The following is a 24106-nucleotide window of genomic DNA, read 5'->3' on the forward strand; positions in this document are numbered from 1 at the left end:
CTTTCAGAGCTCATTTGTCACCTTAATCTTTTTGAGAGTCATTTCTAGGAGAAGATACAAGAGAGGAGAAGAGAGGAGTAGAGAATTGAATTTAGCCGGTCTTGTAACACACTGGCAAAGAGTTGGTTTGAAGCGTAACTCAAAGCATGAATTTTAGAGTCACGGAATGGTTTGGGGTTGGAAAGGACCTTAAGATCAATCCAGTTCCAACCCCCTGCCATAGGCAGGGACAGCCTTCCACTAGACCATATCAGCCAAGGCCTTGTCTAACGTGGCCTTGACCGCTTGCCAGCGTTGGAGCATTCACCGCTTCTTTTGGGCAGCCTTGTGCCGGGGGCCTCACCACCCCACAGGAAGAATTCTTCCTATATCTAACCTAAATTCTGCCCTGTTTTAAGTTGACAACCCATTTCCCCCTTGTCCTATCCGCATAAAACAGTCCCTTTGATGAAGAGCCCCCTCTCGAGCATTCCTTGTAGGCCCCCCTGTCAGATGTTGGAAGCGCCTGCTGTTGATTGGTCTCCACGCCAGCTTCTCTTCTGGCAGGCCTGCCACAGCCCCAATTTTCTTAGCCTGTCTTCACATGGGAGGTGCTCCAGCGCCCTTATCGTCCTCGTGGCTCTTGTCTGGACTTGCTTCAAGTCCTGCTGATGTTGAGGACACCAGACCTGCAGACAGTACTCCAAGTGGAATCTCACGAGAGCAGAGGAGAGGGGGAGGATCACCTCCTTCAACCTGCTGGTCATGCTTCTTTTGCAGTAGTCCAAATTTTAGCTCGTCAAATCCCATGTCATTTGAAATCCTTGGTACTAAAAGAGTGTCTTTTCAGCTCAAAGCCCTCTGGTGAGGGGGACCACTCCTGGCAACGGAATTGGTCCCAGCCACAGAGGCCTTTGAGCACCCCCAGGACCCTGGCAGAAGTAGAGCGGCACTGCTCCTAGGCTCTCCTTTGGCCATTGGTGGTTGGCCACTTTGGAGAGCGAGTATTGGGCCAGATGGACCTTCTCTCTGGTGCAGTACTGGTGTTCCCAAGCTCTCGTGTCTCAGTATGTTTTGACGGAGTTTTCGGAAGTCAGTGAAAAATATCCGTGTTGCATTGCAGATTTAAACAATGCTGCAAATAACATCCCTCAAGCACAAGAAGGTGGTAACCGGACAACTTGCAACCTTCTCCGCTCCTAAGAAGCGTGGGGAGAATAATAACTCTGCGTTACCTTGAATCCCAGATCCTCCTCCAGAGCTTCCGCAGCAAGAGAGCGCGTGGCAGCTCTCGTGGCTTCTGTGGTGTGTGGATGAGGCTCCTCCCAACCTGCCTCCAACCTCTTTTTACTCCATGCTCACAGCACAAGGCCAGGAGGCAGCATTAGCAACATCAGTGGCTCACAGGCTGTAATCATTTGTAAGGATTTACACCTGAGAAGGCTGCTTACCTTTAGCACACAGTTTTAGGTTGGCAACTGTCCTTCTCCCCATTCCTGCAGAACTACAGTTCACCATTACAGGTCTGAGATGCCACTGACTCTACTTCTACTTCCCTTCGCCTTCGCCTTCCCCTTTGCCTCCTCCTCCTCTCTTCTGCTCTCCTCTCCTCTTCTCTTCTCTCCTCTCCTCAATTTGTGTTACATTATTCACCTCCCAGGGGCTTTTACAATCCCTCCCAGGTGTAAGTTGTTCCAGAAATGATCTTTGGTTTACATGCAGGATCATGGCCACATATCCAGTGTAACACAGACCCCACTTTCATGTGTAAATATTACCGTGTGCAATATTAATCAAGAGGATGGTGGAGGCAAACTGATTTTCCCAACAACTTAAACTTGGGTATTTTTTTCCATTCTGTACAGAAGAAATGGGGAGGGGGGACTGGACACAATGACCATATCCAGACCCCAGGACACAGAAACCAAAGGACAGCTTCCAAATATTCTCCCAGAATGGACTGCACCGCTGAGATGGTTGGTTAGACCCAGCCAGGATGTCTTTGAAAATGAGCAGCAATAAGAGCAGACCTGCTAAAATACTTGTGAGGTACCAAGTTTGCTCAAGTTGCCTTAAGTCCATCTTTTCTGTAGCGCTTGTTGTCTGTTTGCAAGTCTTGCTTCAGTGGGAAGTGCCCTCACCACAGGCACAAAGGTTTGTGCAGGCCACAGACAAAGGGCTGGCATCAACTCCATGAGACACTCTCTGCTCCAGCTCTCCCAACAGCTCTCCTCTCTTTTGCAGAGGAGAAAGAAAAAAATGCCATTCTTCAGTCTGAGGAGCTGTTTCAAGGGATTGCAGAAATACAGGACTGTGGGGTGACGAAAGATCACTGCGGTTCCTTTTGTAGGAATATCCATGTGAGGTTCTGAGCAGGGGTGGGTGAATGCTAAAGGCGGTGCCGCTGTGACAAAGCATGTGATAAACCACTCTTACTTTTCCCCAGAGAAAGCAGTGCGCCGCTGTCCCGCAGCCCTGCTGTAAGTCCAAGCAAATCCAAAGCACTGGTGCAGAAGGCAGTGTAGGAAAGGCTGCAGCCAGGTGATTTTCCCTGGTTTTATTTAGGTAGGTCCTGACTATTAACTTGAGGGAGTAAGGACTCTTGCTGAACTAGAACCTGGGGGGAAATCCCTCCTATCCCAAGGCATGCTTAACTCTGAACAGTAAAGCCATTTCCTTGCTTCCTGAACAAGAAACGTTTTTTTGCTTGCTTTCACTCCTGACACTAACTTCGATTTAGGGTAGTTCAGGTTTCCTTCCCAAGTTCTTGACTTCTGATTTCAGAAGCATTTTCTTCCCTTTTCCTGCCCTCTCTCTCTTTTGCTTTTTCATGATTTTATTGAATTTCGTGACCGGAGCTGCTACTCTGCTGCCCATAGTTTACGTCAGCTTCTTGAGCTGGTTTTGTTTCGTTAGGTCTATCTGCCATACCATCTGGACCTGATCCTAAGGGCTTTAAAAGCAGACTTTATTGTCTATCCTCCCGCCGCCGTGCTATCTAACTGTTGTTAGCTAGCTTCCATACATCCTAGTAATGTTTCTACGTAAAACAGGAGTTAAACCCAAGCAAAACCAACCGACAAAGCCCCCATCTCGTTTCCACTGTTGTGTTTCAGCTCCTTGAATCCCTCCAATGCTTTCCTCTCTTTTTCTCATCCCAAGCAAAAGTACTGCTCCTGTGCAGGTCCTGTACGTCATCCACTTCTAGCAAGCCTCCTTTTCTAAGTGTGTTGTTTTACTCCAGCCTCCATCTCTCTGCTCCACCTCGCATTTCTCACAAACATTGTCATCTTCTCTTTGTTCATTTCTTCTCTTCTGTAACGGTGTCCCGTAGGACGGCGAAGGAAAGAGCCTGGTGTGCTGCCCACCTCCACTTCAGGAGGGTAGGGCACTGCCCAAGAAGGGTTACGCTGACCTGGGCAACGATTCATTTCTACTGTGTCAGACTGTGTTTAGTCACGGAAATTGTGCCTAAGCGAGGGGTCGGCGGCAGCAGCGTACCTCGTATCTTCCTCACTGTGTTAAGTGCTGTACTTCCCAGGCTTCAACCTGCCTGTTGTGGAATCTCTTATCTTTGCAGGGCGGCCTGGAGGCTGTTCTCAGAACTATCATCCCGTTTCTTAACTGAGGCTGCGTTCTCTGTGCTGCGTGAGCCCTGCTCACATGTACCGAGCGTGCTGGAGCCCCCTGAGGGAGCAGCACAGCGCTTGCAGCTTCCTGTGAAGGCCTGCTTTGGATTTGTCACCAAACGCCTGGTGCCTGCAATCAGAAGGGCAGCACGATAGCTCCCTATCCCAGTGCGCCGGCAAAGCAGTTGCAGCAAGTTTCTCTAGAGGTCAGCACAGCAAAGAACAGGAAGGCAGAGAGTGAATTTGCCGAGTACTTCTGGTGCAAGAAACCTTCTGTCATCCTCCAAGTGCCCCCACAGGCATTGCCTCCGAGGCGCTGCGCTTGGGACAGCTCTTAATTCTAAAAGGAAACTCAAGCTGTTTGTGCCGTTCCCCCCCCGCTCAAACTGAAGGGTGAAGGCGAAAGCATTTCACCACTTGATGCTACTGCCTGGGAAGGTGCCAGGGTGGTCCTGCACCTAAAGTGGAGAATTCTGCCTTAGAAGTTCTGGAAGTTAAAATTGTCAGAGGTGCGGAATAGCTGCAAGACATCATGGATGACGTGCAACAGGCTGTCTCACAGTTTCTCTCGTTTATTCCAGTAGTCAAAGCGGGTCACATTAGTCTCATTTTTCACATGAGCAAAATCCATTGGACAAAACTCAACTAAAACCCAAAGGAAAACTCAAACACCATTCCCTTCCCTGGGGAAAATGGAGGGATTTTGGTTTTCTTGCTTCTTCCGTCCTTTTCCTTCTTCTGCCTTATTGTCCTCTCGTGAGCTTTTTTTCTTTTCCTGACCGTTTCCTTCTTCTGCCCTTGTCCTTCTTTTGCCCTTTTGTCCCCTTTCTCCTTCTGCTGCTGTATCCATCTTCTGCTCCTGTCCCCTTCTTCTGCCCTTTTCTCCTTCTGCCCTTCTTCTTCTTCTGCATTATTCTCCTTTATCTGCCCTTCTCCTATTTCTCCTTCATCTGCCCTTTCAGTTCTTCTGAACCTGTCACCTTCTTCTGCCCCTCTTGTCTACGTTTCTCTCCTCTTCTCCTATTTGTCCTTCATCTGCCCTTTCAGTTCTTCTGAACCTGTCACCTTCTTCTGCCCCTCTTGTCTACGTTTCTCTCCTTCTTCCAGCCTGCTCTCCTTCTTCTGCCCCTTTTCTTGTCATTGCGCCCCTCTTCACACTGCTGGCAATGGAGCCAGAAAGAGCCGGGGCACGAGTGGTGCCCTGGAGGTGCGAGAGCAGCAGGCAAGAAGCGAGCCCAGAGGGGATCCCTGGCAAGGGGCTGTGCTCAATGGTACAGAGGACAAGCAGCAACCCGCGGGGACTACCCTGGGAGTCTAGAAAGCTTCCTTCCCCCGGATGGGGGCACGAGGGGCCACCTGCGTGGAGCAGGAGCAGCAGCCTTTGGGCCCCAATAGCCCAAAGGAGCCCTGTCAAGGGGCTGCGCTCACTGCTGCAGAGGAAGGCAAAAAACCCCCGGGGACACTCGCAGGCCTCCGTGGGGGAAAAAAAGCCTTCCCCCCCCAGCTGCAGGACACGAGGGGCCACCTTGGTGGTGCATGAGCAGCCAGAAGGGACCAGAGGAGCCCTGACAAGTGGTCCTGCTCGATGCTCAGAGGAAGGCAAAAAACTCCCGGGGCCAGTGCCAATGTGCCCGGGGGAAAATTCCTTCCTGACCCCAACACGGCGATCGGCTGTTCCCTGAGCATGTGAGCAAGACCCGCTCCTGGTCCACAGGCTGGTCACGCCTCCCAGGAGATGCCCAAGCCCTATTGTCCCTCAACCTGGAACCACCTCAGGGGCTTCCGAGAGTGGCCAGAGGCACCGGGCCTGATCGCCCTTGGGGCAAGTATCCTTCCTTCTTGTCCTTTCCTGACATTTTTTCCTTTCACTGACTGTTTCCTTCTTGGACCCTTCTCCTTCTTCTGCCATTTTGTCCGTCTTCCCTTTTCTCCTTTTTCTGCACGTCTCCTTCTTCTGCTCCTGTCCGTTTCTTCTGCCCTTCTCCCTCTTGTGCATTATTCTTCTTTATCTGCCCTTATCCTTCTTCCGCGTTTTTCTCCTCCATCTGCCCTACTCTGCTTCTTCTGCCCCTCTTCTCATTCCTGTGACACTCTTCTCATTCCTTTCACTTTCTTCTCCTGCCTCTCCTCAAGTTCCTCTGCTCCTCTTCTCAGATCTCTGACACTCTTCTCATTCCTCTGAAAATCTTGTCATTGCTTTGACAGGCTTCTTATTTCTCTGCCCCTCTTCATGTTCTTCAGACCCTCTTGACATTCTTCTGCCCCTTTTGACGTTCTTTCACCCTCTTGACATACTTCTGGCTGTCTTCTTATTCCTCTGACACTCTTCTTGATCCTGAACTCTTGTCATTCTTCTGAGACTCTTCTCATTCTTCTGACACTCTTCTTCACCTTCTGCCCCATTTCTCATTCCTCTGCCCGTCTTCACATCCTTCTTAGCTTCTTCTCCTTCCTCTGGCTACTCTGTTTCCCACCCCCTTGTGTATGCAGGCCACACGGGCACCTACAGGGAGCAGCAGCCTCTGGGCCCCAATAGCCCAAAGGAGCGCTGTCAAGGGGCTGTGCTCAGTGCTGCAGGAAAAGGCAAAAAAACCCCAGGGACACTCGCAGGCCTCCATGGGGGTAAAAAGCTTTCGTTCCGCAGCTGCAGGACTCGAGGGGTCCCCTTGGTGGTGCATGTGAAGCAGGCGGTAACCCAGCAGATTGGACCAGAGGAGCCCTGACAAGTGGTTCTGCTCGATGCTGCACGGGAAGGCAAGAAACCCCTGGGAGCAGCGCTAATCTGCCCAGCGGAAAAATCCTTCCTGACCCCAACAATGGCCCCTCGTCACATTCCTCTGACCCTCTTCCCAATCTTCTGCTCTTCACATTCTTCTTACTCTCTTTGCATTCCTGTGACGCTTCTCTTTGCTTTCACACTCTTCTCATTCCTTTCACACTCGTCTCATCCCTCTGACACTCCTCTCATTCCTCTGACAGTCTTCTTAATTCTCTGCCTCTCTTCACGTTCTTCAGACCCTCTTCATAATCCTCTGTCCCTCTTGAGATTCTTCTGACCCTCTTATTGCTCTGAACATCTTCTCATTTCTCTGGCCCTCTTCCCATTCCTTTGACAGTCGTCTTCTCCTTCTGCCCCTTTTCTCATTCTTCTGCCTGTCTTCACCTTCTTTTTATCTTCTTCTCATTCCTCTGGCTACCCTGGGAGTCTAGAATGATTCCTCCGCCGGGATGCAGTGCATGAGGCCACCTGCGTGGAGCAGGAGCAGCAGCCTTTGGGCCCCAATAGCCCAAAGGAGCGCCGTCAAGGGGCTGTGCTCAGTGCTGCAGGAAAAGTCAAAAAACCCCCGGGAGATTCGTAACTTTCCGTAGGGAAAAAAACCTTCCCCCACCAGCTGCAGGACACGAGGGGTCCCCTTGGTGGTGCATGTGGAGCAGGCATGGCTCCTCTTCCCATTCCTGTGACCCTCTTGCCCATCTTCTACTCCTCTCCACATTCTTCTTAGGCTTCTTTTTCCTTTGACATTCTTCTCTTTCCTTTGACATTCTTCTCTTTGCTTGCACACTCTTCTCCCTCCTTTCACACTCTTCTCATTTCTTTCACTGTCTTCTCATTCCTTTCACTTTCTTCTCCTGCCTCTCCTCAAATTCCTCTGCTCCTCTTCTCATATCTCTGACACTCTTCACATTCCTCTGAAACTCTTCTCATTGCTTTGACAGGCTTCTTAATTCCCTGCCCGTCTTCATGTTCTTCAGACCACCTTGACATTCTTCTGACACTTTGATGTTCTTTCACCCTCTTGAGATATTTCTGATCATCTTATCATTCTTATGACACTCTTCTAATTCTTCTGACACTCTACTTCTCCTTCTGCCCCATTTCTCATTCCTCTGCCCGTCTTCACATCCTTCTTAGCTTCTTCTCATTCCTCTGGCTACTCTGTTTCCCTCCCCCCTTGTGGATGCAGTCCATGAGGCCACCTGCGTGGAGCAGGAGCAGCAGCCTTTGGGCCCCAATAGCCCAAAGGAGCGCTGTCAAGGGGCTGTGCTCAGTGCTGCAGGAAAAGGCAAAAAAAACCCGCGGGACATTCGCAGGTCTCTGTGGGGGGAAAAAAGCCTTCCCCCTCCAGCTGCAGGTCACGAGGGGTCCCCTTGGTGGTGCATGTGGAGCAGGCATGGCTCCTCTTCCCATTCCTCTGATCCTCTTGCCCATCTTCTACCCCTCTTCACATTCTTCTGAGGCTTCTTTTTCCTTTGACATTCTTCGCTTTCCTTTGACATTCTTCTCTTTGCTTGCACACTCTTCTCCCTCCTTTCTCACTATTCTCATTGCTTTGAAACTCTTCTCATTTCTTTCACTTTTTCTCCTGCCTCTTCTCAAATTCCTCTGCTCCTCTTCTCAGATCTCTGACACCCTTCTCATTCCTCTGACAGTCTTCTTAATTCTCTGCCTCTCTTCACATTCTTCAGACCCTCTTCATAATCCTCTGTCCCTCTTGAGATTCTTCTGACCCTCTTCTTATTGCTCTGAGCCTCTTCTCATTTCTCTGGCACTCTTCCCATTCCTTTGACACTCTTCTTCTCCTTCTGCCCCTTTTCTCATTCCTCTGCCTGTCCTCACCTTCTTTTTACCTTCTTCTCATTCCTCTGGCTACCCTGGGAGTCTAGAATCATTCCTCCCCCAGGATGCAGGGCACAAGACCACCTGCGTGGAGCAGGAGCAGCAGCCTTTGGGCCCCAATAGCCCAAAGGAGCGCTGTCAAGGGGCTGTGCTCAGTGCTGCAGGAAAAGGCAAAAAAACCCCAGGGACATTCGCAGGTCTCCGTGGGGGGAAAAAAGCCTTCCTCCCGCAGCTGCAGGACACGAGGGGTCCCCTTGGTGATGCATGTGGAGCAGGCATGGCTCCTCTTCCCATTCCTCTGACCCTCTTGCCAATCTCTATCTCTCTTCACATTCTTCTGAGGTTTCTTTTTCCTTTGACATTCTTCTCTTTGTTTTCACAATCTTCTCCCTCCTTTCACACTATTCTCATTCCTTTGAAACTCTTAACTATCACAATCTTCTCATTATTTTTACAGTCTTCTCATTCTTCTGATGGTCTTCTCATTTCTTTCACGCTCTTCTCATTGCTTTCACAATCTTCTCATTTCTTTCACAGTCTTCTTAGTCCTTTGACACTCTTGGCATTTCTTTTACAATCTTCTCATTTCTTTGACAATCTTCTGACTCCTTTAACACTATTTTCTTTCCTTTGACAATCTTCTACTTGCTTTCGGACTCTTCTCATTCCTCTGACAGTCTTAACTTTCACAATCTTCTCACTATTTTTACACTCTTCTCATTCCTCTGACACTCTTCTCATTCCATTTACACTCTTCTCGTTGCTTTGACACTTGTCTCATTTCTTTCACAATCTTCTCATTTCTTTGATAATCTTCTTACTCCTTCCACAGTCTTCTCATTCCTTCCACAGTCTTCTCATTCCTTTCACAGTCTTCTCTCATTCCTTTCACAGTCTTCTCCTTTTGCACCGCTTCACATTCCTCTGACACTCTTCTTGTTTGTAATCAATTCACATTCTTCTGCCCCTCTTCACATCCCTCTGCCCCAATTTACTTACCGCTGCTCCTCTTCTCATACCTCTGACACTATTTTCATTTCTCTGTCCTTCTTCACATCCTTCTTACCTTCTTCCTATTCTTCTGGCTACCCCAGGAGCCTAGAAATCTCCCTCCCCCCAGATGTGGGGCACAAGGGCCACCTGTGTGGAGCAGGAGCAGCAGCCTTTGGGCCCCAATAGCCCAAAGAAGCGCTGTCAAGGGGCTGTGCTCAGTGCTGCAGGAAAAGGCAAAAAAACCCGCGGGACATTCGCAGGTCTCCGTGGGGGGAAAAAAGCCTTCCCCCTCCAGCTGCAGGTCACGAGGGGTCCCCTTGGTGGTGCATGTGGAGCAGGCATGGCTCCTCTTCCCATTCCTCTGACCCTCTTGCCAATCTTTTACCCCTCTCCACATTCTTCTTAGGCTTCTTTTTCCTTTGACATTCTTCGCTTTCCTTTGACATTCTTCTCTTTGCTTGCACAGTCTTCTCCCTCCTTTCTCACTATTCTCATTACTTTGAAACTCTTCTCATTCCTTTCACTTTTTCTCCTGCCTCTTCTCAAATTCCTCTGCTCCTCATATCTCTGACACCCTTCTCTTTCCTCTGACAGTCTTCTTAATTCTCTGCCTCTCTTCACATTCTTCAGACCCTCTTCATAATCCTCTGTCCCTCTTGAGATTCTTCTGACCCTCTTCTTATTGCTCTGAGCCTCTTCTCATTTCTCTGGCACTCTTCCCATTCCTTTGACACTCTTCTTCTCCTTCTGCCCCTTTTCTCATTCCCCTGCCTGTCCTCACCTTCTTTTTACCTTCTTCTCATTCCTCTGGCTACCCTGGGAGTCTAGAATCATTCCTCTCCCAGGATGCAGGGCACAAGACCACCTGCGTGGAGCAGGAGCAGCAGCCTTTGGGCCCCAATAGCCCAAAGGAGCGCTGTCAAGGGGCTGTGCTCAGTGCTGCAGGAAAAGGCAAAAAACCCCAGGGACATTCGCAGGCTCTCCGTGGGGGGAAAAAAGCCTTCCTTCCGCAGCTGCAGACACGAGGGGTCCCCTTGGTGGTGCATGTGGAGGCAGGCATGGCCTCCTCTCCCAATTCCTGTGACCCTCCTTGCCCATCTTCTACTCCTCTCCACATTCTTCTTAGGCTTCTTTTTCTTTGGGACATTCTTCTTCTTCCATTTGACATTCTTCTCTTTGCTTGCACACGCTTCTGCCTCCTTTCCACTCTTCTCATTTCTTTCCAGGTGTCTTCTCATTTCCTTCTCACCTTTCTTCTCGCTGCCTCTCCTAAATTCCTCTGCTCCTCTTCTCAGATCTCTGACACTCTCACATTCCTCTGAAAACTCTTGTCATTGCTTTGACAGGCTTCTTAATTCTCTGCCCCTCTTCATGTGTCTTGCAGACCACCTTGGACATTCTCTGACACTTTGATGTTCTTTTCACCCTCTTGAGATATTTTCTGATCATCATATATCATCTTATGAGCACTCTTCTAATTCTCTGACCACGTCTACTTCTCCTCTGCCCCATTTCTCATTCCTGCATGCCCGTCTTCACATCCTTCTTTAGCTTCTCTCATCCTCTGGCTACTCTGTTTCCCTCTCCCCTTGTGGATGCAGGCCACAAGGCCACCTGCGTGGAGCAGGAGCAGCAGCCTTTGGGCCCCAATAGCCCAAAGGAGCGCTGTCAAGGGGCTGTGCTCAGTGCTGCAGGAAAAGGCAAAAAAACCCCAGGGACATTCGCAGGTCTCCGTGGGGGGAAAAAAGCCTTCCTCCCGCAGCTGCAGGACACGAGGGGTCCCCTTGGTGGTGCATGTGGAGCAGGCATGGCTCCTCTTCCCATTCCTGTGACCCTCTTGCCCATCTTCTACTCCTCTCCACATTCTTCTTAGGCTTCTTTTTCCTTCGACATTCTTCTCTTTCCTTTGACATTCTTCTCTTTGCTTGCACACTCTTCTGCCTCCTTTCACACTCTTCTCATTTCTTTCACTGTCTTCTCATTCCTTTCACTTTCTTCTCCTGCCTCTCCTCAAATTCCTCTGCTCCTCTTCTCATATCTCTGACACTCTTCACATTCCTCTGAAACTCTTCTCATTGCTTTGACAGGCTTCTTAATTCTCTGCCCCTCTTCATGTTCTTCAGACCACCTTGACATTCTTCTGACACTTTGATGTTCTTTCACCCTCTTGAGATATTTCTGATCATCTTATCATTCTTATGACACTCTTCTAATTCTTCTGACACTCTACTTCTCCTTCTGCCCCATTTCTCATTCCTCTGCCCGTCTTCACATCCTTCTTAGCTTCTTCTCATTCCTCTGGCTACTCTGTTTCCCTCCCCCCTTGTGGATGCAGGCCATGAGGCCACCTGCGTGGAGCAGGAGCAGCAGCCTTTGGGCCCCAATAGCCCAAAGGAGCGCTGTCAAGGGGCTGTGCTCAGTGCTGCAGGAAAAGGCAAAAAAAACCCGCGGGACATTCGCAGGTCTCTGTGGGGGGAAAAAAGCCTTCCCCCTCCAGCTGCAGGTCACGAGGGGTCCCCTTGGTGGTGCATGTGGAGCAGGCATGGCTCCTCTTCCCATTCCTCTGATCCTCTTGCCCATCTTCTACCCCTCTTCACATTCTTCTGAGGCTTCTTTTTCCTTTCACACTCTTCTCATTCCTTTCACACTCTTCTCATTCCTTTCACTTTCTTCTCCTGCCTCTCCTCAAATTCTTCTGCTCCTCTTCTCAGATCTCTGACACCCTTCTCATTCCTCTGAAACTCTTCTCATTCCTTTGACAGGCTTCTTATTTCTCTGCCCCTCTTCATGTTCTTCAGACCCTCTTGACATTCTTCTGACGCTTTTGACGTTCTTTCACCCTCTTGACATATTTCTGACCGTCTTCTCATTCTTCTGACACTCTACTTCTCCTTCTGCCTCCTTTCTCCTTCCTCTGCCCCTCTTCACATCCTTCTTAGCTTCTTCTCATTCCTCTGGCTACTCTGTTTCCCTCTCCCCTTGTGGATGCAGGCCACAAGGCCACCTGCGTGGAGCAGGAGCAGCAGCCTTTGGGCCCCAATAGCCCAAAGGAGCGCTGTCAAGGGGCTGTGCTCAGTGCTGCAGGAAAAGGCAAAAAAACCCGCGGGACATTCGCAGGTCTCCGTGGGGGGAAAAAAGCCTTCCTCCCGCAGCTGCAGGACACGAGGGGTCCCCTTGGTGGTGCATGTGGAGCAGGCATGGCTCCTCTTCCCATTCCTCTGACCCTCTTGCCAATCTCTATCTCTCTTCACATTCTTCTGAGGTTTCTTTTTCCTTTGACATTCTTCTCTTTGTTTTCACAATCTTCTCCCTCCTTTCACACTATTCTCATTCCTTTGAAACTCTTAACTATCACAATCTTCTCATTATTTTTACAGTCTTCTCATTCTTCTGATGGTCTTCTCATTTCTTTCACGCTCTTCTCATTGCTTTCACAATCTTCTCATTTCTTTCACAGTCTTCTTAGTCCTTTGACACTCTTGGCATTTGTTTTACAATCTTCTCATTTCTTTGACAATCTTCTGACTCCTTTAACACTATTTTCTTTCCTTTGACAATCTTCTACTTGCTTTCGGACTCCTCTCATTCCTCTGACAGTCTTAACTTTCACAATCTTCTCACTATTTTTACACTCTTCTCATTCCTCTGACACTCTTCTCATTCCATTTACACTCTTCTCGTTGCTTTGACACTTGTCTCATTTCTTTCACAATCTTCTCATTTCTTTGATAATCTTCTTACTCCTTCCACAGTCTTCTCATTCCTTTCACAGTCTTCTCATTCCTTTCACAGTCTTCTCATTCCTTTCACAGTCTTCTCCTTTGCACCGCTTCACATTCCTCTGACACTCTTCTTGTTTGTAATCAATTCACATTCTTCTGCCCCTCTTCACATCCCTCTGCCCCAATTTACTTACCGCTGCTCCTCTTCTCATACCTCTGACACTATTTTCATTTCTCTGTCCCTCTTCACATCCTTCTTACCTTCTTCCTATTCTTCTGGCTACCCCAGGAGCCTAGAAATCTCCCTCCCCCCAGATGTGGGGCACAAAGGCCACCTGTGTGGAGCAGGAGCAGCAGCCTTTGGGCCCCAATAGCCCAAAGGAGCGCTGTCAAGGGGCTGTGCTCAGCGCTGCAGAAAAAGGCAAAAAAGCTCCAGGAGCAGTGCCAATGTGCCCGGGGAAAAATTCCTTCCTGACCCCAACCCTGGGGATCAGCTGTTCCCTGAGCATGTGAGCCATACCTACCAGGAGATGCCCAAGCCCTATTGTCCCTCAACCTGGAGCCACCCCAGGGGCTGCCAGGAGTGGCCAAATGCCCCCACCTGGTGAAGCTTGGGGTTAGAATCCTTCCAGCGCCTGGCAGGGCAGCAGTGGCTGCTCCAAGGCACGGGGATCCCAGGAAAATCTCTGCATCCTGTTGCTTACGGCCCCTGGCTCCGTGGGGGATGAGGATGGTGAGCTCTGTGGTGCTCCTCAAGAAGGCTTTCCCTTGGTCTGGCCGCAGCCATCCAGCTGAAAAGGATATGGCAGATGAGCTATGAAGCTGGTCCCGCCGGGAGCTGGTCTTGCAGTGGAGAACGTCCAGCAGCCTCGAGCGGGCGCTGCTCTTCCCGCCTCAGCCCCAGGAAGTAAGTCCAGCAGCTGGAGGACTTCCTCTGGGATGCCTTCGGCCTGCCCCCGGCCATCTCTGCCAGGGGACACAGGAGGCTGCTCCCTTTCATGCTGTCCTGGGGCATTCTGACTGCTGCGTTGCCGGGTGCTGGCACTGTGACATGGGGGTGACGGGGCTCCCCATGCCCAGCCCTGTCCCCACCCCTGCGCCCAGCATCCCCTTGTCCCACTGGAACCAAGCTGTGCAGCTCCGCCGTGAAACACACCCATTGCCATGTTTCTATGGGATACAAAAGGCGCTTAAGCAACGGGATAAAGCTTTCAGAGCTCATTTGTCACCTTAATCTTTTTGAGAGTCATTTCTAGGAGAAGATACAAGAGAGGAGAAGAGAGGAGTAGAGAATTGAATTTAGCCGGTCTTGTAACACACTGGCAAAGAGTTGGTTTGAAGCGTAACTCAAAGCATGAATTTTAGAGTCACGGAATGGTTTGGGTTGGAAAGGACCTTAAGATCATCCAGTTCCAACCCCCTGCCATAGGCAGGGACACCTTCCACTAGACCATATCAGCCAAGGCCTTGTCTAACGTGGCCTTGACCGCTGCCAGCGTTGGAGCATTCACCGCTTCTTTGGGCAGCCTGTGCCGGGGCCTCACCACCCTCACAGGGAAGAATTTCTTCCTTATATCTAACCTAAATCTGCCCTGTTTAAGTTGAAACCCATTCCCCCTTGTCCTATCGCTAGAGTCGCTGATGAAGAGCCCCTCTCGAGCATCCTTGTAGGCCCCCTTCAGATGTTGGAAGGCTGCTGTGAGGTCTCCACGCAGCTTCTCTTCTGCAGGCTGCACAGCCCCAATTTTCTTAGCCTGTCTTCACATGGGAGGTGCTCCAGCGCCCTTATCGTTCTCGTGGCTCTCGTCTGGACTTGCTTCAAGTCCTGCTGATGTTGAGGACACCAGAGCTGCAGACAGTACTCCAAGTGGAATCTCACGAGAGCAGAGGAGAGGGGGAGGATCACCTCCTTCAACCTGCTGGTCATGCTTCTTTTGCAGTAGTCCAAATTTTAGCTCGTCAAATCCCGTGTCATTTGAAATCCTTGGTACTAAAAGAGTGTCTTTTCAGCTCAAAGCCCTCTGGTGCGGGGGGCCACTCCTGGCAACGGAATTGGTCCCAGCCACAGAGGCCTTTGAGCACCCCCAGGACCCTGGCAGAAGTAGAGCGGCACTGCTCCTAGGCTCTCCTTTGGCCATTGGTGGTTGGCCACTTTGGAGAGCGAGTATTGGGCCAGATGGACCTTCTCTCTGGTGCAGTACTGGTGTTCCCAGGCTCTCGTGTCTCAGTATGTTTTGACGGAGTTTTCGGAAGTCAGTGAAAAATATCAGTGTTGCATTGCAGATTTAAACAATGCTGCAAATAACATCCCTCAAGCACAAGAAGGTGGTAACCGGACAACTTGCAACCTTCTCCGCTCCTAAGAAGCGTGGGGAGAATAATAACTCTGCGTTACCTTGAATCCCAGATCCTCCTCCAGAGCTTCCGCAGCAAGAGAGCGCGTGGCAGCTCTCGTGGCTTCTGTGGTGTGTGGATGAGGCTCCTCCCAACCTGCCTCCAACCTCTTTTTACTCCATGCTCACAGCACAAGGCCAGGAGGCAGCATTAGCAACATCAGTGGCTCACAGGCTGTAATCATTTGTAAGGATTTACACCTGAGAAGGCTGCTTACCTTTAGCACACAGTTTTAGGTTGGCAACTGTCCTTCTCCCCATTCCTGCAGAACTACAGTTCACCATTACAGGTCTGAAATGCCACTGACTCTACTTCTACTTCGCCTTCGCCTTCGCCTTCCCCTTCGCCTCCTCCTCCTCTCTTCTGCTCTCTTCTCCTCTTCTCTTCTCTCCTCTCCCCAATTTGTGTTACATTGTTCAACTCCCAGGGGCTTTTACAATCCCTCCCAGGTGTAAGTTGTTCCAGAAATGATCTTTGGTTTACATGCAGGATCATGGCCGCATATCCAGTGTAACACAGACCCCACTTTCATGTGTAAATATTACCGTGTGCAATATTAATCAAGAGGATGGTGGAGGCAAACTGATTTTCCCAACAACTTAAACTTGGGTATTTTTTTCCATTCTGTACAGAAGAAATGGGGAGGGGGGGACTGGACACAATGACCATATCCAGACCCCAGGACACAGAAACCAAAGGACAGCTTCCAAATATTCTCCCAGAATGGACTGCACCGCTGAGATGGTTGGTTAGACCCAGCCAGGATGTCTTTGAAAATGAGCAGCAATAAGAGCAGACCTGCTAAAATACTTGTGAGGTACCAAGTTTGCTCAAGTTGCCTGAAGTCCATCTTTTCTGTAGCGCTTGTTGTCTGTTTGCAAGTCTTGCTTCAGTGGGAAGTGCCCTCACCACAGGCACAAAGGTTTGTGCAGGCCACAGACAAAGGGCTGGCATCAACTCCATGAGACACTCTCTGCTCCAGCTCTCCCAACAGCCCTCCTCTCTTTTGCAGAGGAGAAAGAAAAAAATGCCATTCTTCAGTCTGAGGAGCTGTTTCAAGGGATTGCAGAAATACAGGACTGTGGGGTGAGGAAAGATCACTGCGGTTCCTTTTGTAGGAATATCCATGTGAGGTTCTGAGCAGGGGTGGGTGAATGCTAAATGCGGTGCCGCTGTGACAAAGCATGTGATAAACCACTCTTACTTTTCCCCAGAGAAAGCAGTGCGCCGCTGTCCCGCAGCCCTGCTGTAAGTCCAAGCAAATCCAAAGCACTGGTGCAGAAGGCAGTGTAGGAAAGGCTGCAGCCAGGTGATTTTCCCTGGTTTTATTTAGGTAGGTCCTGACTATTAACTTGAGGGAGTAAGGACTCTTGCTGAACTAGAACCTGGGGGGAAATCCCTCCTATCCCAAGGCATGCTTAACTCTGAACAGTAAAGCCATTTCCTTGCTTCCTGAACAAGAAACGTTTTTTTGCTTGCTTTCACTCCTGACACTAACTTCGATTTAGGGTAGTTCAGGTTTCCTTCCCAAGTTCTTGACTTCTGATTTCAGAAGCATTTTCTTCCCTTTTCCTGCCCTCTCTCTCTTTTGGTTTTTCATGATTTTATTGAATTTCGTGACCGGAGCTGCTACTCTGCTGCCCATAGTTTACGTCAGCTTCTTGAGCTGGTTTTGTTTCGTTAGGTCTATCTGTCATACCATCTGGACCTGATCCTAAGGGCTTTAAAAGCAGACTTTGTTGTCTATCCTCCCGCCGCCGTGCTATCTAACTGTTGTTAGCTAGCTTCCATACATCCTAGTAATGTTTCTACGTAAAACAGGAGTTAAACCCAAGCAAAACCAACCGACAAAGCCCCCATCTCGTTTCCACTGTTGTGTTTCAGCTCCTTGAATCCCTCCAATGCTTTGCTCTCTTTTTCTCATCCCAAGCAAAAGTACTGCTCCTGTGCAGGTCCTGTACATCATCCACTTCTAGCAAGCCTCCTTCTCTAAGTGTGTTGTTTTACTCCAGCCTCCATCTCTCTGCTCCACCTCGCATTTCTCACAAACATTGTCATCTTCTCTTTGTTCATTTCTTCTCTTCTGTAACGGTGTCCCGTAGGACGGTGAAGGAAAGAGCCTGGTGTGCTGCCCACCTCCACTTCAGGAGGGTAGGGCACTGCCCAAGAAGGGTTACGCTGACCTGGGCAACGATTCATTTCTACTGTGTCAGACTGTGTTTAGTCACGGAAATTGTGCCTAAGCGAGGGGTCGGCGGCAGCAGCGTACCTCGTATCTTCCTCACTGTGTTAAGTGCTGTACTTCCCAGGCTTCACCCTGCCTGTTGTGGAATCTCTTATCTTTGCAGGGCGGCCTGGAGGCTGTTCTCAGAACTATCATCCCGTTTCTTAACTGAGGCTGCGTTCTCTGTGCTGCGTGAGCCCTGCTCACATGTACCGAGCGTGCTGGAGCCCCCTGAGGGAGCAGCACAGCGCTTGCAGCTTCCTGTGAAGGCCTGCTTTGGATTTGTCACCAAACGCCTGGTGCCTGCAATCAGAAGGGCAGCACGATAGCTCCCTATCCCAGTGCGCCGGCAAAGCAGTTGCAGCAAGTTTCCCTAGAGGACAGCACAGCAAAGAACAGGAAGGCAGAGAGTGAATTTGCCGAGTACTTCTGGTGCAAGAAACCTTCTGTCATCCTCCAAGTGCCCCCACAGGCATTGCCTTCGAGGCGCTGCGCTTGGGACAGCTCTTAATTCTAAAAGGAAACTCAAGCTGTTTGTGCCGTTCCCCCCCTGCTCAAACTGAAGGGTGAAGGTGAAAGCATTTCACCACTTGATGCTACTGCCTGGGAAGGTGACAGGGTGGTCCTGCACCTAAAGTGGAGAATTCTGCCTTAGAGGTTCTGGAAGTTAAAATTGTCAGAGGTGCAGAATAGCTGCAAGACATCATGGATGACGTGCAATAGGCTGTCTCACAGTTTCTCTCGTTTATTCCAATAGTCAAAGCGGGTCACATTAGCCTCATTTTTCACATGAGCAAAATCCATTGGACAAAACTCAACCAAAACCCAAAGGAAAACTCAAACACCATTCCCTTCCCTGGGGAAAATGGAGGGATTTTGGTTTTCTTGCTTCTTCCGTCCTTTCCCTTCTTCTGCCTTATTGTCCTCTCGTGAGCTTTTTTTCTTTTCCTGACCGTTTCCTTCTTCTGCCCTTGTCCTTCTTTTGCCCTTTTGTCCCCTTTCTCCTTCTTCTGCTGTATCCATCTTCTGCTCCTGTCCCCTTCTTCTGCCCTTTTCTCCTTCTGCCCTTCTTCTTCTTCTGCATTATTCTCCTTTATCTGCCCTTCTCCTATTTCTCCTTCATCTGCCCTTTCAGTTCTTCTGAACCTGTCACCTTCTTTTGCCCCTCTTGTCTACGTTTCTCTCCTCTTCTCCTATTTGTCCTTCATCTGCCCTTTCAGTTCTTCTGAACCTGTCACCTTCTTCTGCCCCTCGTCTACGTTTCTCTCCTTCTTCCAGCCTGCTCTCCTTCTTCTGCCCCTTTTCTTGTCATTGCGCCCCTCTTCATACTGCTGGCAATGGAGCCAGAAAGAGCCAGGGCACGAGTGGTGCCCTGGAGGTGCGAGAGCAGCAGGCAAGAAGCGAGCCCAGGGGGGATCCCTGGCAAGGGGCTGTGCTCAATGGTACAGAGGACAAGCAGCAACCCGCGGGGACTACCCTGGGAGTCTAGAAAGCTTCCTTCCCCCGGATGGGGGCACGAGGGGCCACCTGCGTAGAGCAGGAGCAGCAGCCTTTGGGCCCCAATAGCCCAAAGGAGCCCTGTCAAGGGGCTGCGCTCACTGCTGCAGAGGAAGGCAAAAAACCCCCGGGGACACTCGCAGGCCTCCGTGGGGGAAAAAAAGCCTTCCCCCCCAGCTGCAGGACACGAGGGGCCACCTTGGTGGTGCATGAGCAGCCAGAAGGGACCAGAGGAGCCCTGACAAGTGGTCCTGCTCGATGCTCAGAGGAAGGCAAAAAACCCCCGGGGCCAGTGCCAATGTGCCCGGGGGAAAATTCCTTCCTGACCCCAACATGGCGATCGGCTGTTCCCTGAGCATGTGAGCAAGACCTGCTCCTGGTCCACAGGCTGGTCACGCCTCCCAGGAGATGCCCAAGCCCTATTGTCCCTCAACCTGGAGCCACCTCAGGCGCTTCCGAGAGTGGCCAGAGGCACCGGGCCTGATCGACCTTGGGGCAAGTATCCTTCCTTCTTGTCCTTTCCTGACGTTTTTTCCTTTCACTGACTGTTTCCTTCTTGGACCCTTCTCCTTCTTCTGCCATTTTGTCCGTCTTCCCTTTTCTCCTTTTTCTGCGCGTATCCTTCTTCTGCTCCTGTCCGTTTCTTCTGCCCTTCTCCCTCTTGTGCATTATTCTCCTTTATCTGCCCTTACCCTTCTTCCGCGTTTTTCTCCTCCATCTGCCCTACTCTGCTTCTTCTGCCCCTCTTCTCATTCCTTTGACACTCTTCTCATTCCTTTCACTTTCTTCTCCTGCCTCTCCTCAAGTTCCTCTGCTCCTCTTCTCAGATCTCTGACACTCTTCTCATTCCTCTGAAAATCTTGTCATTGCTTTGACAGGCTTCTTATTTCTCTGCCCCTCTTCATGTTCTTCAGACCCTCTTGACATTCTTCTGCCCCTTTTGACGTTCTTTCACCCTCTTGACATACTTCTGGCTGTCTTCTTATTCCTCTGACACTCTTCTTGATCCTGAAACTCTTGTCATTCTTCTGATACACTTCTCATTCTTCTGACACTCTTCTTCAACCTTCTGCCCCATTTCTCATTCCTCTGCCCGTCTTCACATCCTTCTTAGCTTCTTCTCCTTCCTCTGGCTACTCTGTTTCCCACCCCCTTGTGTATGCAGGCCACACGGGCACCTACAGGGAGCAGCAGCCTCTGGGCCCCAATAGCCCAAAGGAGCGCTGTCAAGGGGCTGTGCTCAGTGCTGCAGGAAAAGGCAAAAAAACCCCAGGGACACTCGCAGGCCTCCATGGGGGTAAAAAGCTTTCGTTCCGCAGCTGCAGGACTCGAGGGGTCCCCTTGGTGGTGCATGTGAAGCAGGCGGTAACCCAGCAGATTGGACCAGAGGAGCCCTGACAAGTGGTTCTGCTCGATGCTGCACGGGAAGGCAAGAAACCCCTGGGAGCAGCGCTAATCTGCCCAGCGGAAAAATCCTTCCTGACCCCAACAATGGCCCCTCGTGACATTCCTCTGACCCTCTTCCCAATCTTCTGCTCTTCACATTCTTCTTACTCTCTTTGCATTCCTGTGACGCTTCTCTTTGCTTTCACACTCTTCTCATTCCTTTCACACTCGTCTCATCCCTCTGACACTCCTCTCATTCCTCTGACAGTCTTCTTAATTCTCTGCCTCTCTTCACGTTCTTCAGACCCTCTTCATAATCCTCTGTCCCTCTTGAGATTCTTCTGACCCTCTTATTGCTCTGAACATCTTCTCATTTCTCTGGCCCTCTTCCCATTCCTTTGACAGTCGTCTTCTCCTTCTGCCCCTTTTCTCATTCTTCTGCCTGTCTTCACCTTCTTTTTATCTTCTTCTCATTCCTCTGGTTACCCTGGGAGTCTAGAATGATTCCTCCGCCAGGATGCAGTGCATGAGGCCACCTACGTGGAGCAGGAGCAGCAGCCTTTGGGCCCCAATAGCCCAAAGGAGCGCCGTCAAGGGGCTGTGCTCAGTGCTGCAGGAAAAGTCAAAAAACCCCGGGGAGATTCGTAACTTTCTGTAGGGAAAAAAACCTTCCCCCACCAGCTGCAGGACACGAGGGGTCCCCTTGGTGGTGCATGTGGAGCAGGCATGGCTCCTCTTCCCATTCCTGTGACCCTCTTGCCCATCTTCTACTCCTCTCCACATTCTTCTTAGGCTTCTTTTTCCTTTGACATTCTTCTCTTTCCTTTGACGTTCTTCTCTTTGCTTGCACACTCTTCTGCCTCCTTTCACACTCTTCTCCCTCCTTTCACACTCTTCTCATTTCTTTCACTGTCTTCTCATTCCTTTCACTTTCTTCTCCTGCCTCTCCTCAAATTCCTCTGCTCCTCTTCTCAGATCTCTGACACTCTTCACATTCCTCTGAAACTCTTCTCATTGCTTTGACAGGCTTCTTAATTCCCTGCCCGTCTTCATGTTCTTCAGACCACCTTGACATTCTTCTGACACTTTGATGTTCTTTCACCCTCTTGAGATATTTCTGATCATCTTATCATTCTTATGACACTCTTCTAATTCTTCTGACACTCTACTTCTCCTTCTGCCCCATTTCTCATTCCTCTGCCCGTCTTCACATCCTTCTTAGCTTCTTCTCATTCCTCTGGCTACTCTGTTTCCCTCCTCCCTTGTGGATGCAGTCCATGAGACCACCTGCGTGGAGCAGGAGCAGCAGCCTTTGGGCCCCAATAGCCCAAAGGAGCGCTGTCAAGGGGCTGTGCTCAGTGCTGCAGGAAAAGGCAAAAAAAAACCCGCGGGACATTCGCAGGTCTCTGTGGGGGGAAAAAAGCCTTCCCCCTCCAGCTGCAGGTCACGAGGGGTCCCCTTGGTGGTGCATGTGGAGCAGGCATGGCTCCTCTTCCCATTCCTCTGATCCTCTTGCCCATCTTCTACCCCTCTTCACATTCTTCTGAGGCTTCTTTTTCCTTTGACATTCTTCGCTTTCCTTTGACATTCTTCTCTTTGCTTGCACACTCTTCTCCCTCCTTTCTCACTATTCTCATTGCTTTGAAACTCTTCTCATTTCTTTCACTTTTTCTCCTGCCTCTTCTCAAATTCCTCTGCTCCTCATACCTCTGACACCCTTCTCTTTCCTCTGACAGTCTTCTTAATTCTCTGCCTCTCTTCACATTCTTCAGACCCTCTTCATAATCCTCTGTCCCTCTTGAGATTCTTCTGACCCTCTTCTTATTGCTCTGAGCCTCTTCTCATTTCTCTGGCACTCTTCCCATTCCTTTGACACTCTTCTTCTCCTTCTGCCCCTTTTCTCATTCCTCTGCCTGTCCTCACCTTCTTTTTACCTTCTTCTCATTCCTCTGGCTACCCTGGGAGTCTAGAATCATTCCTCCCCCAGGATGCAGGGCACAAGACCACCTGCGTGGAGCAGGAGCAGCAGCCTTTGGGCCCCAATAGCCCAAAGGAGCGCTGTCAAGGGGCTGTGCTCAGTGCTGCAGGAAAAGGCAAAAAAACCCCAGGGACATTCGCAGGTCTCCGTGGGGGGAAAAAAGCCTTCCTCCCGCAGCTGCAGGACACGAGGGGTCCCCTTGGTGATGCATGTGGAGCAGGCATGGCTCCTCTTCCCATTCCTCTGACCCTCTTGCCAATCTCTATCTCTCTTCACATTCTTCTGATGTTTCTTTTTCCTTTGACATTCTTCTCTTTGTTTTCACAATCTTCTCCCTCCTTTCACACTATTCTCATTCCTTTGAAACTCTTAACTATCACAATCTTCTCATTATTTTTACAGTCTTCTCATTCTTCTGATGGACTTCTCATTTCTTTCACGCTCTTCTCATTGCTTTCACAATCTTCTCATTTCTTTCACAGTCTTCTTAGTCCTTTGACACTCTTGGCATTTCTTTTACAATCTTCTCATTTCTTTGACAATCTTCTGACTCCTTTAACACTATTTTCTTTCCTTTGACAATCTTCTACTTGCTTTCGGACTCCTCTCATTCCTCTGACAGTCTTAACTTTCACAATCTTCTCACTATTTTTACACTCTTCTCATTCCTCTGACACTCTTCTCATTCCATTTACACTCTTCTCGTTGCTTTGACACTTGTCTCATTTCTTTCACAATCTTCTCATTTCTTTGATAATCTTCTTACTCCTTCCACAGTCTTCTCATTCCTTCCACAGTCTTCTCATTCCTTTCACAGTCTTCTCTCATTCCTTTCACAGTCTTCTCCTTTTGCACCGCTTCACATTCCTCTGATACTCTTCTTGTTTGTAATCAATTCACATTCTTCTGCCCCTCTTCACATCCCTCTGCCCCAATTTACTTACCGCTGCTCCTCTTCTCATACCTCTGACACTATTTTCATTTCTCTGTCCTTCTTCACATCCTTCTTACCTTCTTCCTATTCTTCTGGCTACCCCAGGAGCCTAGAAATCTCCCTCCCCCCAGATGTGGGGCACAAGGGCCACCTGTGTGGAGCAGGAGCAGCAGCCTTTGGGCCCCAATAGCCCAAAGAAGCGCTGTCAAGGGGCTGTGCTCAGTGCTGCAGGAAAAGGGAAAAAAACCCGCGGGACATTCGCAGGTCTCCGTGGGGGGAAAAAAGCCTTCCCCCTCCAGCTGCAGGTCACGAGGGGTCCCCTTGGTGGTGCATGTGGAGCAGGCATGGCTCCTCTTCCCATTCCTCTGACCCTCTTGCCAATCTCTATCTCTCTCCACATTCTTCTTAGGCTTCTTTTTCCTTTGACATTCTTCGCTTTCCTTTGACATTCTTCTCTTTGCTTGCACACTCTTCTCCCTCCTTTCTCACTATTCTCATTACTTTGAAACTCTTCTCATTCCTTTCACTTTTTCTCCTGCCTCTTCTCAAATTCCTCTGCTCCTCATATCTCTGACACCCTTCTCTTTCCTCTGACAGTCTTCTTAATTCTCTGCCTCTCTTCACATTCTTCAGACCCTCTTCATAATCCTCTGTCCCTCTTGAGATTCTTCTGACCCTCTTCTTATTGCTCTGAGCCTCTTCTCATTTCTCTGGCACTCTTCCCATTCCTTTGACACTCTTCTCCTACTTCT

The sequence above is a fragment of the Strigops habroptila genome, chromosome 1 (assembly GCF_004027225.2).
Source record: "Strigops habroptila isolate Jane chromosome 1, bStrHab1.2.pri, whole genome shotgun sequence".
In the NCBI taxonomy this organism is placed as follows: Eukaryota; Metazoa; Chordata; class Aves; order Psittaciformes; family Psittacidae; genus Strigops; species Strigops habroptila.